Raw genomic sequence first — 16161 nt, forward strand, 5'->3', positions numbered from 1 at the left:
GATTTTTAAAGGTATTTAGGTGCCTAAAGATGCAGGTGCTTTTGAAAATCTCACTAGGTGTCTTTCTGCATCTTTAGACACCTAAGTACCTTTAAAAATCTGGCCCTTGGCTTCTCGGTGCCTCAGAGAGGTCTCCTATTCAAACTACAGATTATTTATGAGTACAGAAGAGGATGAGCAAGGTCCATGGGGTTGGCTGGAGTACATCCATGGATGTCTTTAGAAATAAGAAAGGTACACTAAAACTGTACTTTGAAACAACTGAGGGGCTAATGGAGCTCTATAGCATCTTCAGAAAGCTCAGTGAGTCATTTTATTATGTACTGATTGATGCTGTGAAAAGTTTAATTAAAGGTGGTGCTCGTGAACAGTGTCAGTTTATTTGCATTCTGAGAAGGTGAGTCTAAGCTCACCTAGGACAAAAGGCCAGTGTCCTCAGTTGAGGGTGGGGCCACAGAGCTCAGAAACAACAGGTTCCCTGGGAAGACAGATAATAAAAACAAGAAAGGAATCAGGGGTCAAAAGTTCCATGTGAGGGTACTACACTGGGCCACTGAGTAGAGAATCCTGGACACATCCACTGCTCCAAAAAGGAGCCCAAGGAGTTAGTGGACAGCACTCAGAGGAACTCTGCCTAGAGACTTGAGGCAAGTAGGAACCAAAAGTAAAACCCCACAATCTCAGATAACCTCCCTGTCAAGCCTTCTCCTTCTGGACTGATGTATGGCTATCTTGGCCAGTGCCAGGAGTCGGACGAGGAGATAACACAACTTTGTGAGACCACAAACAGAGAATGTATAAAAGAAACATTATATGTCAGAGTCACAGCCACAGAAACTCTGTTAATCTACAGGACAGGTACATCACAGGTAGGAGCAGAGTATGCTTCCCCACATTGATATGTTAATTAACTCCAGTCCTCACTTGCAATGTACCTCAACCAACCCTATCATGACTTCTAGCAATGTATTCCCTATGCTCTCTATTCAGATCACCAGTAAAGATGCCAAATAATGCCAACTGTGATATCTTTGGTGCTGCTTTTATTTTATGGACATCTATAAAGAACAGGGCTGGAAACATGAGCACATTTCATTATACCTATCTCATAGAACCAAAAGGGACCCTGAAAGGTCATTGAGTCTAGCCCCCTGCCTTCACTAGCAGGACCAAGTACTGATTTTACTGCAGATCCCTAAGTGCCTCCCTCAATGATTGAATTCACAACCCTGAATTTAGCAGGCCAATGCTCAAACCACTGAGCTATCCCTCCCTCTAAGTAGATGTTGGATGGTCTATATTAAATGGTCTAGTGAAGACATGCTCACTCAATGGGAGAGCACTCTATCATGAATCGTCCCTTAGAATTTGTGCTAATTATTTATGCTAAATAGTCTATTCCACCTTGTATTTAGCTTTGATGCTCAGAGTACCTTTCCCAGACCTGAAGAAGAGCTCTTTGTAGCTCGAAAGCTTGTCTCTCTCACCAAGAGAAGTTGGTCCAATAAAAGATATTACCTCACCCACCTTGTCTCTCTACTATCCTGGGACAAACACGGCTATAACTACACTACATAAATCAGATGGTAAGCTACATCAACTTGAATTATGCTACTAACGTAACTCAAATTGCGTAGCTTAAATTGACTAGCCGCTGTAGTATAGACAAACCCTAAGTTACCAATTCCCCCTATACTGTAAATTTATTGAAGGATCCAGAGAATGTAATAAATGTAATTTTTGGTAATTACTTTTAACATTTTATATAATCGTATTTGTATGCACGCAGATGAGAATTCATTAGGAAGTGATAGTTATCAAGTAAAGTGCAAAAGAGTAAAAAAAAAAAAAAAAGAAAGGTAAAAAAATGTGGAGACTGTTTTGTAACACATTTTCTGAGCTTCCACTGCTGCTGTGTGAAGTTAACAATCAAGGAGAAAAAAGGAAGAGTGAACAGAATTTTAAGCACATCGCTCTAAGTCACAGGGACTTTCCAATGATAGTAACCCAGGAAAAAAATTGTTATTCGAAGCCCATGATCAGATAGTAGGACACTACTAGCGCATAAATATTTTGTATCTATGTAATTTCTATACTCAGCTGGAATCCATTATGTCAGAAAGAGAATTACTTACCAAGAGTGAACATACATATGTAGACAAATAAAATTAAAAAGTTCAGTCATGTATTCTATGATATTTTTGTTTTGAACTGTTACCGTGGCATGTTACTGCCCATTTAACTGTTCCAATTTTATCAGTTTTGCCCCTTTTATCTATTGAGATCACATATATTTGTTGAGCATTATCCTAATCTGAGCTTTAATAAAGCATTCTCCTCTACTGCCTAAATCTATTTGTAAAGCCATTATATATTGTTAAGCTTTAATAATCAATTTTATAATATTCATCCTGTTCAGGGTTAGCTCCTCACCTGTTCTGAGGAGTGCACATTTCCATTCACAGGGGGAAGAGGTTGAAGAGGTAAAGATTACCTTTGCACTCCCCTGATGGTGGACTGCTGTACCCCAGCAGCAATGAATGAGCTGGCACACAAGCCCCTTCGCTGTGTCTAAGCCACTGGAGTGTTCCTTCAATGGCCAGTTATGCCAGCTTTGATATTCTTTTAAGCAGGCAGCACAGCACTAAGACACCTCACTGGAGCACAGATTTTGGACCAGCAAGCTATTCATTCTGTAAGCAATGTATCACAGGGGAGCTACTTCCTTAAAATAACCATCTCCAGAACTAAAAAAAAAAATGTTCTACTGTTAAATCAGTGACATAACTGGTTAGGAAAAACACTTGGGTTTTTCGTTCTTTTCTCTCCCCTCCTTCCCCCCATGCACATTGGGCCTGATTCACTCTCTTTTATTCATGTATTTATTTTTAGAACACCAACTGATTTCCATAGAATTACACTGGTGGAAAACTAGTGTCATAGAGTGGAAAGAGTCATTGGTGACTGATGGAGAAAAGGTCAATACTTTAAAGAATATTTTTAAACAATTTGTACACATTGTCTTGCAAAACATACAAAATCAAACCAAAAAACAACCAAACGAAATCAAAACAGAAAACAAAACAAAACTTTTACATTCAGATGTTATTTCTGCATGAACAATTATAAATTGACATATTTTACATAAAACCCTGTCTCTGCTTCACTCCAAATCAATGGCAAAGCTTACATTGACTTGCAATAGAGCAAGACTGAGCTCTGATCACTTGTATATTAAAATATCTTTGGTTAAATGGAATTAATTACAAAATTGAGTTAAAATAAAGCTAAGGGTGCAGCACAAACAAACAAACAAAAAAACCCCCACCACCACAGGACAGCAGGAAGAAAATGCAGACATTCTCTAAATGTACTACCACCCTTTACTGAATCATGTCCTGGCTAGACTGAGTTGCATATGGCAGATGGATAAAACAAATATTTGAGAGGTGGAACATGCGGGGTGGAACAAAAGCTGTAAGATGCAGACTAAAAACATGAACTTAGAAAATGGAAAAAGTAAAATCAGGCATTAGCAAAATATTCCTAACTATGAGATCAATCTGGCAATTGAATAATGTACCCAGGGAAGTAATCAAGGCACCAACATCTCTAGACATGTTGGAGAGAAAATGTAACACGTGAAATATTGTAGAGAGGAGTTTGTGTTGTACTTTATTATTATTATCAGATAAGAAAAGCTTATCAATTACTCATTTAATTTTTTTGTACCTTTTTACATATTTTCAACTTAGGAGTGATGCAAAATTGAATAGGAAGAGCTGGTATTTACTATTATTTTAGACAGACTTTGTTTAATTGTGATAAAAACCCAGTGAGTGGGTTCTTATGTAAACTTAAAAATACCTGAATGACATCCTGCTGCAGAGCTCCCGGTGTCTAGGGCCTTGGGCATGGTTGGCCCCTGCCCCACAGAGATGCCCCTCCAGCCTGCCCATGAACACAGTCATGCTCTTCATGCCCCAGCAGGAGGTCTAGGTGGTGGAGCAAATGAGCAGATTTCACTGCATCTTGGAGCCTGGTTGAATTTCCTCATCCCACTGCTGGCTCAGATTCAGCACATGCAGAGCCTAAATTACGGGATATTGTCATTTTCCGGAGCAGTTAGCCATCACGCTGGATAATGTCACCCTGCAGATGGATGGTGTCCTGTGCCTCCAGATTATGGACCCCTATAAAGGTCGGTAATGGGATAGAGGACTCTGAGCATGTAGGGCTACCTTCTTTGAAAAGCAAAAAAAAGCAACCATCACCCCACAAAGCAAGCCCATCACAACCCCAACCACAAGGCAACTCCACAATCCTCCCTCCCTTCAGCTGTCACCTATACTATCTAGAGAGAGAACACATATAGTTAAAATTGATAACATCATTTTCTTACTTAAACTGTGGAAGTGGGAACACTGCAGCACCTTTAGATGGACACAGAAACTTTTAACATTAGATATCCCAGTGTATTGTGATAATAATGCAAATCTTTAGACCCATGTAAAAAAATCCCAGCAGATTAAATTATTTTTCTGGCAACTGGCAAATCCATAAAAAAATGGCCAGGCTGGTTAAATACCAGCCAGTTGATGATCCTATGAGTATGCAGGGACCCAGGTGGCCCAGACCACACCATGAGGTCTGAGTTGGGGAAAATCTCCCTGGACAAAGTCTTCTAGGAGCGGGACGGGAGTGCCTCAACACCAGCATTGTGGATGCCATCAACCAGGTCTCAGGGCTATTTGGGTATCTGAGGCCTGCGGTATGAGATCTAGGACATCCATCTGCCTCCCCAGGGGAAGAAGTCAATGCAGATGCAGGTGGAGGCAGAGAGATGGAAATGAACGACAGTGTAGAGTCAAAGGGAACCAGGGAATTTGAAATCAACGTGGCAGAGAGCTGGAAGCAGGTCCAAATCCTGGCCGCCAAGAAGGCTGAACAGATCAAGAAGCTGCTGGGGAGGCTAATGCCATGCTGGTCAAGGCAAAGGCCAAAGCAGAAGCTATTTGGCTCCTGGCTGATGCTTTGATGCAACAGAACAGCAACGCATCCGCATCTCTGGCTGTGGCTGAGCAGTATGTGAGTGCCTTCTCGAAGCTGGCCACACACTCCAACACTGTCCTACTGCCATACAACAGCGGGGACATCACCAACATGGTCACGCAGTCCCTGGGCATTTACAGTACCCTGACCAAACCACAAGCTGTTAAGAGCCAGAAGCGACTCCACTAGCCTCGAGGTCCCCACCCGCACAGAGCTGTCTAATGCAGACCAGGTGAATTCCAGCTAGTGGAGGAGCCCAGAAGACATGGATCACTGTGAACAAACTGCTGTGGCATCACCTGTCATGGAGCAGGGCACCCCAATCCTGCCGTGGAGTGAGCCCTGCAGGGCACCTGCCATGGGGTTATGCACTGCTGCCCTCCCCAATCAGAGTCTCTTCTCCCTCTTTTGGGTTTTATTTTTATTTGGATTTAATCATGTAATAAAAGAGATGGCACCAGAAAAAAAAGTGAAAGCAGTATTCCTATTGCAGTCAAGGTACAAACAACGACAATGAAAATATGCCATCAGCTGAGTTTCTATGCTAAACTAATTTCCTCTTGTGTCCTAATTATTTTTAAGTGTCACTCATTATTACTCATTAATAATGACCTGTATAAAATATTCAAGTGGCAATATAATTGTTTGTGTTAGAAACATGTCTAATATCCCTGTCTCATGATTAAAAATTAGTCAGTTCATTCCCAAATGGTACTTTTTAAGTAAAATTTAAAAGATCAAAGTAGCAGTTATGCACAATCCATCAGATGTATTAACATGAATGTCAAAATCCCCCAGGATGAACGTTTTATCAGGAGAAATGTACTATGGGATATAAGAGTTTATGGACTAATTAACAGGCAGAATGAAATTCTACTACTATAGTTAAAGCTACAATTTTAGATGACATAGATCTAACGTGTTTTTAGATCAGCGGAGCTGGGAAATGTTTGACAAAGTTTGCTCTGTGACTGATAGTTTGAAATTCAGCTGGTAAGAGTTCAACAAGATTTTTTGTATGATGTATTAAAAAGTTAAAGGGAAGTATGTTTATGGGTGGAGGGGTGGTTTTGCAGCAGAATGTCCCTCTTTTCAGTCAGGGTTTAAGTTAATAGTTATGTTGTGTTGGACTACAATCCTTCACATTTCATTTTTCAAAACTAATTGTATCCCATCATCCAATCTTACACACACATACAATATTGGTGCTAGCCTTGGAAGCAAAGGTGGGCAAACTCAACTAATTACAGTCTGTAAGTATTGCACAATATATTTCTGACACTGGTGTTTTTTCCTCAGTGTACACAGAAGCAAAAATTCTGAGGTAAGATGTTCTGAGATATTTCTGTTTTAGTATTAAGACTTGCACTTTTGGGGCAACTTGTGAACCCCTTACTCGCATTGATGTATGGGTAGTCCCATTGATATTAATGGGTGACTAACTCCTCACCAAATTGGATAAAGGGTCCACAGTTTGGCCCACAGTGGTGGGCAAAGGGTGAACTCTGTATTGGATGCTACACCATAGTAAGTGGTGAATGACCTCTTAGATTGTTTATTGTGAATCTGTAAATCAGGTAGGTGCCTTTTTGCATGCAAGTTTATTTTAAATAATTGATATTCTAACCAATTGCCTGGTATCTGTGTGCAGATGTGATTGTCCCATCTCAAAAAAGGTATATTGGAATTGGAAAAGGTTCAGAAAAGGGCAACAAAAATGATTAGGGGTATGGAATCCCTTCCGTATGAAGAGAGATTAATAAGACTGAGACTTTGCAGCTTGGAAAGGTGATGGCTAAGGGGAGATATGATTGAGGTCTATAAAATCATGATTGGTGTAGAGAAAGTAGATAAGTAACTGTTGTTTACTACTTCTTATAACACAAGAACTAAAGGTCACCAAATGAAATTAATAGGCAGCAGGTTTAAAACAAAAAAAAGGAAGTATTTCTTCACACAATACACAGTCAACCTGTGGAACTCCTTGCCAGAGGATCTTTTGAAGGCCAAGACCATAACAGGGTTCAAAAGAGAACTAAATAAATTCATGGGGGATAGGTCCATCAATAGCAATTAGCCAGGATGGAAAGGAATGGTGTCCCTAGTCTCTGTTTGCCAGAAGCTAGGAATGAGCGACAGGGGATGGATCACTTGATGATTACTTGTTCCGTTCATTCCCTTCTTCTGCAGCATGCAAGGCCTGCAAAGGCACCAGTAGGTGGATATTTTGCCTGCAACTCTTCCACGTAGTCCCAGTCTGAGGCTTAAGGGGTGTGCTGAGCCCTGCACTCACCCTCAGAGATGGATTTTGTTCTTGCTTTATTTTAAGGTTTTGTTTTTTAAAGCTGAGACAGGCTGGAGAGAAATTCAGCTGTGTTGAGAAATCATGCATCATGCATGGATGCTGGCATTTGGAACTTGCTCATATCTCAGTGATGAATGAGTTCTGCTAAGGGACAAAGTCACTGAAGTTAATTCATGCACGGAAGACTGTGGTCTATAATATGGCAGGACACACATGGGATCTGTTGCTGAACATTTGCTTCTGTTTTCATTATGGATGCCCTCATCTCAAAGGTCCCAGTTATTTCCCTGAGGGTCTATATGTTGAGGGGATATTCTGCACATGACTGCACTAGACTGCAGCAGAGACCTCTCCAGCAGACTGGAGGATAACACACGAGAGGGTGGAAAGGCATTGGCATTCCATATAGGAAGGGAAGAGGAAAGCACATCATGCTTCCTGAACTGATAAGAGCTCAGCCTATGACTGTCGTACATGTCTATATTTAAGATTGGTGATAGCCTGTGGCTGCAGAACCTTCTACAGACCTGGACCCCATGTTGCCTGGCTGCTAGATTAGTAGTGTGTAGGGAACGATTCAGAGACTAAGAACCACCATGGAGGCACAGAGGTTCACCATGCAGACATTTAATTTCCCATTGCCCTTCACAGTAGGAAGGATGATGGAATCCTCATTTTATGTACATGTGCATTGAAACACAACAGCAAGTGTTGCTTACAAATGTTATTAAAGGGATATACTGTGTTTGGCCCAAGTTCTCTTTGAAAATACACAGAGAATTTCATATGGTGCTTAGACATGACAATAATGGGTGCTATACAAAACCTTGAGACAGATGGATAGACAATATGGATGTGTAAGAACCTGTTAAAGGGGGTCTTTCCACTTCCTGCCTTCACTCCCTTCCCCCCACAATCCTAGTTGTTTGTATAACAAAAAAGAGCTAACTTCTGTGCTTTAACTGGTTTTGCTATTTTTCTGCAAATCAGCACCCAAAAACTAGTTTTTATTTTGAATGACCCACTCAATGAACTGCTCATCAGAAGGAGCTAATAAAGTGATAGCTTGCTTCAAAAACCTAAGCTCAAAACTGACAACATTCTAAGTGAATATTGGAGAGTTCAGTTCTGGATATCTTTGCGAGCACTGGATCTATAAGGCATGCTGACAGGAAGAATTGCTTGCTTATGGATCCATGACACAGCTCCAGAAAGATGGATGACAAGCAAAATGGTCAAATAAAAAATAACATGCCTTCCCCCAAACCAATAACAATCCTCTCAGCACTTTAATAATGCTGAAATAGAAATACCATCATTTGATGTGGAATACTTAAAGAATAAGACAAAACAAGCATGGTATTTGGAGTCATTTTTCCATGCTGTGGGAAGCATTAATAAATCACATGGCTAGACACCCTAGAAAAGTGCTACTAAGAGTGTCATTGGTGTAATGAAATGGAAATAGCTGGCACCAATTAAAAACATCACAGATAGATGGGACAGTGACATCAAAGGCACTCCCCTTTCTTGTCTCAGTCTCTCATACTTTATATTCTCCCCACTGCTGCTCTGTAAATAGTTCAATGCTGAATGGTAGGATTCCAACATCAATATCCTTCCCTTTTCCCCCTCCTTCATTATACCCTGAATTCCTCTGCAAACTACTTGTGAATCAGTGAATAACGGAGACACAGAGACACAGACAAAAAAGGCTACTACATATGCAGATGTACCTATAGGTCTGATAGGAGTGGAGAGGAGAATTCTGATTTAACATGATTTTACAAAGAAGCATTATTAACAGTCAGTTTTATTCCTTGTACTGAAAGTTATTAACACTGGGACGGCATCGCTGAGAGCCCATGGGAAATCACCATTTGTGTATAGAATTCTAAAGCCATTGCATAAGATCCAATGAACTTGTGGAACAGCCTTATTTATAAGAGAGCCAAGAGAAAAAACTTCCAGGCAAAGTAACTCCATGGCACAGATTAATAGCTTGAGGAGAATAAAATGATATTTGTATGACACCTATTAATGCAATGAATTACTGTTGTGCTGTCTTGCTCTTCCCTTCATAAATCAGAACCTTGTGGTAGCAGAGTAGGAAAAAGTAGAATGGAGAATGAAAGACTTCAAACAAAGATCTCCAAGGTAGAGTGGATGAAGTATGCTGTCTTTTTGACTGTTTGTATGCTTATATACCCCTGGTTAGTGCTCAGAATCCACAGGGATGGCACATTATTATTTATTTGTATTGCTAGAAACTGTACAAAAACACTGGCAGACCCACTCCTTCCCTGCAGAGAAGGGGAGTGGGACAGTGAGAGGAAAGGATAGCAAGAACGAGTGGAGATGGGGCTGGGACTGGATGAAGCCATGGCTGCATATCCCCAATGTGCCAGCCAGCACAGCTGTGCTAGCATGCTGACCTGCACCAGGTATAGGCCCAACATAATTATATCTATGTTGACCATATTTCCCCAAACTGAAAATGGGACACTAGTAAGTAGTGATGCCAGGCAAGCTCAGGCCAGCCACATGGCACCTGGAGTTGCTGCTCACCCGAGCTGTCTGGTGTAACCACTAGCCTAGGTTGCCTGGCATCACCCGTTTGCCTGATCCCTGCCACATGGGGCTGGTCTGAGCTGATGTCATGGAAAACTTTTTGGCAAAACTGTATGTGTCGCATTGGCACAGAGGAACGTTTGGGCAAGAGCAAATGGGACACATGCTTAGTTTTGCCAAAAAAGTCAAGCTGTCCAAGACAGAACTTAAAAATGAGATTGTCCCAGCCAAAATGGAATGCATACTTCCATAGTTATATCCTCACCAGAGAAGAAGGGAGACAGGGAGGCCAACTGTGTTCTACAGGGTCACAATCTATTTTCTGGGCTTCTCCTTGTCCAGAGCAGATCATAAAGTACTGATCTAACCATCTGTGTTTGTGCTAGCACCTAGGCTAATGGGATCCTCATCTTGGTTGGGCCTCTGGGTCCTACTGTATTATAAATACAAAATAAACAAAGTAGTATCTACCTAGAAAGTTGCCTTCTAAGAGAGTCTAAGGAATCTGGATTTTGATAACCTAAATTAAGGAATTAGGAAAGAAGTCAGAGAAACAGAAAATGACAAACACTTTAAGGCCAAAGATGTAATATAGAATCTTAGAATTATAGGACTGGAAGGGACCTCAAGAAGTCACCTCGTCCAGTCCCTGCACTAATTGCAGGACTAAGTATTATCTACACCATCCCTGACTGGTGTTTGTCTAATCTGCTCTTAAAAATCTCCAGTGATGGAGATTCCACAACCTCCCTAGGCAATTTCTTCCAGTGCTTAACTACCCTAACAGTTAGGAAGTTTTTCCTAATATCCAACTTAAACTGCCCTTGCCGCAATTTAAGCCCATTGGTTCTTGTCCTGTCCTCAGAGGTTAAAGAGAATATTTTTCTCCCTCTTCCTTGTAACAACCTTTTATGTACTTGAAAACCATTATCATGTACCCTCTCAGGTTTCTCTTCCTCTGACTAAACACCCCCGCCCTTTTTCTTTTTCAGTCTTCCCTCATAGGTCATATTTTCTAGACCTTTAATCATTTTTTTTGTTCTTCTCAGGATTTTCTTTAGTTTGTTCACATGTTTGACTCAAATTTAGCTTGTGGCCCATTATGACCCCCAGATCCTTTTCCGCAGTGCTCTTTCCTAGGCAGTCATTTCCCATTTTGTATGTGTACAACTGATTGTTCCTTCCTAAGTGGAGTACTTTGCATTTGTCGTATTGAATTTCATCCTATTTTCCTCAGACCATTTCTCCAGTTTGTCCAGATCATTTATTTTAATCCTATCCTCCAATGCACTTACAGTCCCTCCCAGCTTGGTATCATCCTGTAAACTTCATAAGTGTACTCTCTATTTCCATTATCTAAATCATTGATGAAGATATTGAACAAAACCAGACCCAGAACTAATCACTGCAGGACCCCACTCGTTATGCTCTTCCAGCATGACTGTGAACCACTGATAACTACTCTCTGGGAACAGTTTTCCAACCAGTTATTCACCCATCTTATAATAGCTCCATCTAGGTTGTATTTCCCTAGTTTGTTTATGTGAAGGTCATGTGAGACAGTATCAAAACCTTACTAAAGTCACAATATACCACATCTTCTGATTTCCCCCATCCACAAGGCTTGTTACCCTGTCAAAGAAAGGGTATTAGGTTGGTTTGACATGATTTGTTCTTGACAAATCCATGCTGACTGTTATTTATCTTCTAGGTGGTTGCAAACTGATTGATAATTATTTGCTCCATTATCTTTTGGGGTACAGAAGTTAAGCTGACTGATCTGTAATTTCCCGGGTTGTTCTTACTTCACTTTTTATAGATAGGCACTATATTTGCCCTTTTCCAGTCTTCTGGAATCTCTCCCACCTTCTAGTGGCCCAGCTATGTCCTCAGCCAGCTCCTTGAGTACTCTAGGATGTATTTCATAAGGCCCTGATGACTTGAAGACATCTAATGTGTCTAAGCAATTTTTAACTTATTTCCCTATTTTAGGCACTGAGTCTACCTCATTTTCACTGGTGTTCACTATGCTAGATGTCCAATTGCTACTAATCTTTTTGGTGAAAACTGAAACAAAAAAGTCATTTAGCACTTCTGCCATTTCCACGTCTCTGTTATTGTTTCTAATTTTGACCTTACATACATGTGTTATTTTTTATATTCATCCTTAGTAATTTGACATAGTTTCCACTTTTTTTAGGCCTCTTTTTTTTTTTAGGTTAAGCCAGGGTGGTCTCTTGCCATACTTCCTATCTTTCTTATGCAGTGGGAAATATGCATGTCATTCTCTGATTTCATATTAAATCCTCTTGCATTGAATCCGGTGTAAGAAAAATTAATAGATTCTTGAAAGTTCACCCTAGATCTGTAGTCTATAGGGTAAAGCAGCAGATTGTCAGATCTGGGAAATGCCTTGTTACTTCCTTTCATTGATCTCTTTAATCAGCTTGCTGCTCTGGAGCAACTTCCCTGTGAGAACATGACATCTTTTCTGCAATAAGAAAGGGAATATGGATATGTAAAACTCCTGTTATGTTTTTTCCCTTAGTTTATCCCATTCAATGGATACTGTGCCATAGTAATTTGGACACTAGCAGAACTTCACAGATGTGGCCAAATATATGTTTGCTACTGTTATTTTGCCAATGTTCAATTGGAATAAAGTACAAAATGGATGTTAATATGTCTGGAAGAATCAAAAACAACAAGGAGTCCGGTGGCACCTTAAAGACTAACAGATTTATCTGGGCATAAGCTTTCATGGGTAAAAAACTTATGCCCAAAAAGCTTATGCCCAAATAAATGTGTTAGTCTTTAAGGTGCCACTGGACTCCTTGTTGGTTTTGTGGATACAGACTAACACGGTTACCCCCTGATACCAGACGTACTAGTTCACACTAGAGAACGATTATGGGCTAGAGTACATGCAGTGTGAAGTCAAGCTATGCATCCCTGAAATCCATTATATTCATTGTAGAGATACATCTAGATATTTACAGATTTCTATAGCAAGAAATTCGACTCTTTTATGTCTCCAAAATCTGCAGTTACTCAGAGTGCTTGAAATGTTGTGTGCCTCATGGGGGCACTGGCTAGGATGAGTGATCCAAATTTGGGGTCGTTTGACCAGGGGTTCCAGAGATACAGCCCCCCTAAAAAAAACAGTTTTTTGTAATTTTGTTAATTCTACCAACATAATTTTGCTCACAGATAGGTATCAAGCCATGACTGGGGTCATCGCACCTGGGTCTCAGTTGCTCAAGGGTTGCGCCCACAGACTGCCAGCCACCCACTAGCCCTCTGGGGGAGCAAAAAATCACAATGTTATCAGTAAAAGAGTTTAACTCTCATTTTAGGCATGTCCTTAACACCCACAAGTTAAACTGATTACATTGAGCGTGTGCAGAGAGGGAGGTCGAGGGGCTGATAGCCATCCCTCAGAAGTTGGGGTGGGTGGGAGAAACATTTCAGTCATTAAACCTGTGCAACACCTCAGAGCTGTGAGTTCAAATCCCATCTCAGCAGAAATCTTGTAGGGGGTGAAAGAAGCATGTTGCTACAATCTGCATCTGTCAACTTTACAAAAAATATATATTTTGGAGAAATGTAATCTGAGTACAGCAGAAAATTCAGAAGGCACTCAAGCTATTTTTTAAAAGAAAATGAATTATACAGGCAAATGCTTGCTGGCAGGGGGAAATGGTTTGGGGTTGCAGAAAATGGAGGGGAGATTATGGGGAAGAAGATAAATCAGGATGTGTGGTAGGGAAGGAGAGAAGAGTTGATTTCTGGCAGAATTAATGGAATCACAGGTCCAGATTCCAATACCCTTATTCACAAATAGTACTACTTTAGGAGCATTTGTGGAGTAAGATGCTACCCAACACAAGTAAATGAGCAGCAGAGGAAAAGAAATGTTTTCAACAAGCAGGTAAGACTGCCTGTCAGAATTACCATAATCAATGGTGGAAGAGTATGGCACAGCACACTGAGGAAGCTTCTAAAAGACATGACCAGAAATGTGTATTTGAGACTTTGAATGTCCTAATTGGGTGTCCATTATCACAGCTTCCACCATATAAGGACAAGAATAGAAAACACTGCCAGGATATTGATGCACAGCTTAACTGCTGGCATAAGCAGTTTTGCAAATTAATTAATAGATCCCCACTGAGAGGTAAACTATAACTTAATCCAAAAATAAACCCAGCAGAAAACAAGCCAGTGACATTAAAGGAAGCAATACTTGCAGTCAAGCAGTTATGAGATGATAAAGCACCTGGCCTTGACTACATTCCAGTAGTCCAGATTTTAGTTTCCTGGCTTCACAGAGTCCACTTAAAAGTTTGGCAGTGCCGACGCATTCCAGAAGATTAGAAAAGGTACTGCATCATCCTATTTCTTAAAAAGGGAAAGTGATCAGATTGCTCAAATTATAGGGGAATAATGCTGCTGTCGGTGCCAGGGAAGGTGTTTACAATCATACCACTGAACCAACGAAATACTGTCTCAACCATAAAATGAGAAACAGCCTGTGTGGTTTACAATCCATGCTATATATGCTTTGCTACAGTCCATGCCATATATGCTTTTCAGAATGTTACAGAAAAATGACTAGAGTGATAAAAGGAAGCTGGCATCATGTTTATAGACTTTGCAACTGCTTTTGATACACTATGTTGATCAGCACTGTAGTTATTGCTATGTCAGTATGGAGTGACAGAGGATTTAATGTGCCTAGTGGAGGAACTTTACCATGGTACATTTAGTTATATGAGGGTCTGTCATAACTTTAGTTCCAGATTTGGACCTTAGTGTCCAAAATATGGGGGTTAGCATGAAAACCTCCAAGCTTAGTTACCAGCTTGGACCTGGTACTTGCTGCCACTACCCAAAAAATTAGAGTGTTTTGGGGCACTCTGGTCCCCCTGAAAAACCCTCCCTGGGGACCCCAAGACCCAAATCCATTGAGTCTCACAACAAAGAGAAATAATCCTTTTCCCCTTCCCCCCTCCGTTTCCAGTCCTGGAAACAAAAGCACTTTCCTCTTCACCCAGAGGGAATGCAAAATCAGGCTAGCAAATCCAACACACACAGATCTCCCCCTGATTTCTTCCTCCCACCAATTCCCTGGTGAGTACAGACTCAATTTCCCTGAAATTTCCCAGAAAAGAAAACTCCAACAGGTCTCAAAAAGAAAGCTTTATATAAAAAGAAAGAAAATACATACAAATGGTCTCTCTGTATTAAGGTGACAAAATACAGGGTCAATTGCTTAAAAGAATATTAAATAAACAGCCTTATTCAAAAAGAATACAAATCAAAGCACTCCAGCACTTATATTCATGCAAATACCAAAGAAAAGAAACCATATAACTTACTATCTGATCTCTTTGTCCTTACACTTAGACACAGAAGAGTAGAAAGCAGAAACTACTTCTCCAAAGCTCAGAGAAAGCAGGCAGGCAGACAGAAAACAAAACCCTCAGACACAAAATTCCCTCCACCCAAAGTTGAAAAAATCTGGTTTCCTGATTGGTCCTCTGGTCAGGTGCTTCAGGTGAAAGAGACATTAACCCTTAGCTATCTGTTTATGACAGGGTCAATGGTTGAATTTACAGACTGGTTTTCTGTAGAATCAGGAGTATGCTAAAAATTCTCTCTCTACATTATTTAATGTTTTCATAGATTACCTGATGACAAAATGGATGGAGCCCAAAGTAGAAAGTGTGAAATTTAAAGTCTCATCTTTAGAGGATCTCAAGTATGCGGATGATACTACCTTACTTGAAGAGACTACTGACCAATTATAGCTAATGAAAAGCTGTGAAAAATTGCACAATCTATGGGATTTAAGATCAATGGTGATAAAAGTAAAGTTATGCATGCCTCCTATCAAATGGAAATGAATGACCTACTAACTTTGCACATAGCTAGTAATGACATAAAAGATGGGTGAATAGTTTTATCTGTTTGAGTAGTAAGTTGACAGCAGGAAGTTCTATAACTGAAGAAGTCACAAGTCAGATTGGTCTTGCATCAATGGCATTTCAGTGTCTTCAAAAGCCTCTGGGCAGCAAGATGTCTGTGTGACAGTTAAGATATGAGTGTTCAATGTGGTGGTGATGATAACTGTGCTATATGGAGCAGAAAAAAGGCTATTAAAAGCAGTTGAGAGAAAATGAAACAGTTTTCAAAGTCAAAAGTTATGGCATACTCTTAACATTCATTGG

At 40.4% G+C, this 16161-nt stretch overlaps 1 pseudogene; it reads left to right on the plus strand.

Annotated features, from left to right (window-relative positions):
- The first annotated feature begins 3942 nt into the window (after positions 1-3942).
- On the plus strand, positions 3943-5299 carry LOC115650780 (annotated as a pseudogene).
- Positions 5300-16161: the final 10862 nt, after the last annotated feature.

This window comes from Gopherus evgoodei, chromosome 1, assembly GCF_007399415.2.
Source record: "Gopherus evgoodei ecotype Sinaloan lineage chromosome 1, rGopEvg1_v1.p, whole genome shotgun sequence".
In the NCBI taxonomy this organism is placed as follows: domain Eukaryota; kingdom Metazoa; phylum Chordata; order Testudines; family Testudinidae; genus Gopherus; species Gopherus evgoodei.